Source organism: Fragaria vesca, linkage group LG3 (assembly GCF_000184155.1).
Source record: "Fragaria vesca subsp. vesca linkage group LG3, FraVesHawaii_1.0, whole genome shotgun sequence".
Classification (NCBI taxonomy): domain Eukaryota; kingdom Viridiplantae; phylum Streptophyta; class Magnoliopsida; order Rosales; family Rosaceae; genus Fragaria; species Fragaria vesca.
This window is the reverse complement of record NC_020493.1, coordinates 4047362-4050937: the sequence shown is the minus strand read 5'-3', so window position 1 is coordinate 4050937 and position 3576 is coordinate 4047362.

Below are 3576 nucleotides of genomic sequence, written 5' to 3'. Positions count from 1 at the left end.
GGCATTGATCAACTAATGGTAGTTGCTGAAACTAATGAATCAGGTGATACATCAATTGAAAAATTTAAGTTTGAACAAGAGAGAAGTCGTATGGATTTTGCTAAGATGGTCATTAAGCATAACTATTCATTTAGTATGGCTGAGCATGAATATTTTGAGATTTTTTTAAACCATCTTCAACCAAGTTTCAAGCTTGTGTGTAGAAATACAGTCAAGTTAGATATTCTCAAAGTTCACAAAAAGAGAAAGAACAAATGTGCAATTTTTTGAACGATATCCTGGTAGGGTCAGTCTTACTACTGATATTTGGACTTCTGATCATCAAGATATTTGATACATATGTCTGACATCTCATTTTATTGGTGAGGATTGGGAATTGAAAAAGAAAATACTTGCTTACAGATGTATTGAATATCCTCATGATGCAGACACTCTTTTTCGATATATCACTGACCTGATTTTGGATTGGAATCTTGAAAAGAAATTATTATCCATGGTGGTGGATAATGCATCTGTTAATGATGCGATGGTGAGAAGCTTAAAGAGTTGGCTTTGTGACAAGTCTTTGATCTTATTGGAAGGTAAATTATTTCATGTTCATTGTTCTGCTCATATTCTTAATTTGATTGTTCAAGATGCGTTACAAGTGATTGGAGGCTTCATTTTTAAGGTCAAAGAATCTGTAAAATACTTGAAAAGGTCCGGTTATGCAACACAGAAATTTAATCAAGCAAAAACCCAACTCAAGTTGAAGGATAAGAAAAAGGTTAAAATGGATTGCCCTACCAGGTGGAATTCAACCTTTTTGATGATTAAAAGTGCTCTTGAAATGAAAGAGGTGTTTTGGCGCTTGTCACAAACAGATCGAAATTATAAACATCATCCCACTGACGAGGAGTGGAAAACAGCCGAAGTTATCTCTGATTGCTTGGAACATTTTTATGCTGCAACGAATCATTTTTCTGGTTCTAGTTTTCCTACCTCAAATGTGTTCTTTCCTGATATATGTAAGATTAAAATGCATTTGTCTAAGTGGGAAAAGAGTGAGCATGAGTTTTTGCGATTGATGGCTGTCCCCATGAAAGAGAAGTTTGACAAATATTGGGATGAATGCAGCTTGGTTCTAGCAGTGGGTGTTGTTTTTGATCCTAGATTTAAAATGCAGCTGATTGAATATTATTTTGAAAAGCTTCATGGTTCGGAAGCTTATGAGTATATTGAAAGAGTTCGCACTGCTATGTTTGATCTTTTCACTGAGTATGAAGATGATTCATCTCAATCTGAGATGGAATCAAATTTGGAATTCAGTGGTTCTTGTAATGACAAAACAGTGGCTTCTAGAGATGATGAATTGAGTGGATTTGATGCATTTGTGAGGGAAGGGTCTTCTCATATTGTTGCTAAGAAAAAATCAGAGTTGGAGCAATATCTGGAGGAGCCTTTGTTTCCAAGAGCTGAACCCTTTAATGTTTTGAACTGGTGGAAAATTAATGGTGCAAAATGTCCTACTTTAGCAAGAATGGCTCGTGACATATTAGCAGTTCCAGCTACTACAGTAGCTTCTGAGGCAGCATTTAGTGTTGGAGGAAGAGTGATTGATGAATCTCATGCTTCTATGCTTCCAGAAACTGTAGAGGCTTTGGTGACTACAAAAGATTGGCTTCCCTCTCGAAAACGGAAAAGTAAGTTTCTGTGGTATTTATATGCATTTAACATTATTGCTGATGTTTTCATTATATATATGAGGTTCCAATTTTTCTTTTAGGTTTCTTTGTGTGAAGGATCTGTCTCACAATCTGAAGAAGAAGAGGTGCCAAAATGAACTCATGTCCTGTCGTCCAGTGCTGCAGAGATATGTAAGTATATTTATTTAATTATTGTGTTACTTTCTAGCTAATTGTCTTACTCTTGTTTATACCTAACAGCAACCTTTGTCTTCGTTGAAATCACATATATAGTCTTGTATTTAGTTGTCTTGTATGATTGGGTGGTTAGCTTCATCAATCATTATAATAGTTGCCATGAAAACAAACTAATTAACTGTTTTCTTTTGTTTATACAGGTTTTGACTCATATCTAAATAGCGTCTAAAGTTTGATTTGATGAAGTTGAAGGTTATTGATGCTTATGTTCTTTTTGTGCTCCTAGCTTCATAAACATTGGAGGTCTAGTATTTTGATTAAATTAGTTTATCGTTAAGGATTATTTTGGCCATGTAATTCAACTTTTGATGTAAACCTTTATTTTGCTATAATATTTTATTAGTGTTTTATGAAAATTTATCATAAAATTATGAAATTATTATTTAAATTTAAAAATATTTATTATTATAATTTATAAACGGATCCGATTAACGGGTCGGGTATCCGTTAACCCGCCGGATCCGGATTTGGATCGAGTTATCAATGATCCGGCGGGTAACGGGTCGGATCCGGATCCAAAATTTCTATTACGGATCCGGTCCATTTACAGGTCTACTAGTCATTTATCAACGGGCACCTGGCCCCAGTCCCCCCAAGTCCGTACTCAAGAGGTGTGTTGAACAGGTCTTGCGTGTTCCGAGTCTTGCTTGTTCCGGGTCTTGCTTTTCTTGATATACATCGTAATCTTTAAGTCCGCCGATAAGATAAAAAATGCCCCTCCCAACACCCGGCTTCAAAACTTACTCGGCCGGGCGAAGATTGTTGTACCTTCACAATAAACAAATGATCGATTAGCAACTTACATAATTTCTCGGTCGAATGCCTCTCGGTCGAATGCCAATCTCTCGGTCGAATACCTGTCCCGCTTGATATTTCTCGAGATGTTAATGACTTATGCCTCTCGGTCTAATGCCTATCCCGCTTAATATTACTCAGGATTTTGATGACTTATGCCTCTAGGTCTAATGTCAAAACCCACTGACCAGCATGCATACTCGTATACATACAGGTTGACTTGCAAGTAGGACGAAATCGTGGCATCAATATTTTGAACTTTCACAAACCAACGAGATAGGGACTTATCTATGAAAATAGCTGCTGAATGGGTGCACCTAGTAGACCCGGAAGTGTGAACTGTGAACACTTAGTTAGGGTCCGAGAGGGTAGTATCTTGTTGCTATAGGTTCCCTTTTTTTTCTTTCACCCCACCAACTTTTTGTTGAAGGCCTCCGGGATCCGATGAGTAATTATTGGCTGTTCGCACTGCTGCTTGTGCATCCCGCTAAAGACCAAGGAATTAAATAGCTCTGGGTGTCCCTTTGGGTGTCCATAGTGTTTTTTTTTTTCTATTCGTGTCCCGGTCTCTGCAGATACAAGACCACTTTTGAACCTCAATCCCCCTCTGATGGCTTCTCCACTCGGACTCTTATCTTTCACTTTCAACCAGACGTCCATGCTATTGAATTCATCTTTCTTGCTGTTTATACCAGGCTCTCCCCATATCAGTGCGGGTGCCCAAAGTAGATGTTGGGTGTCCAAATCAACACCAAGATCAGACCAACTCCCTCTTCTCTCTCCCTCTTCTCAGATCCTGCAAGGTTATCCTGCGCTGGTGTCCCGGTGAACTGATGGAGCTGAACCTATTTGCCATGGT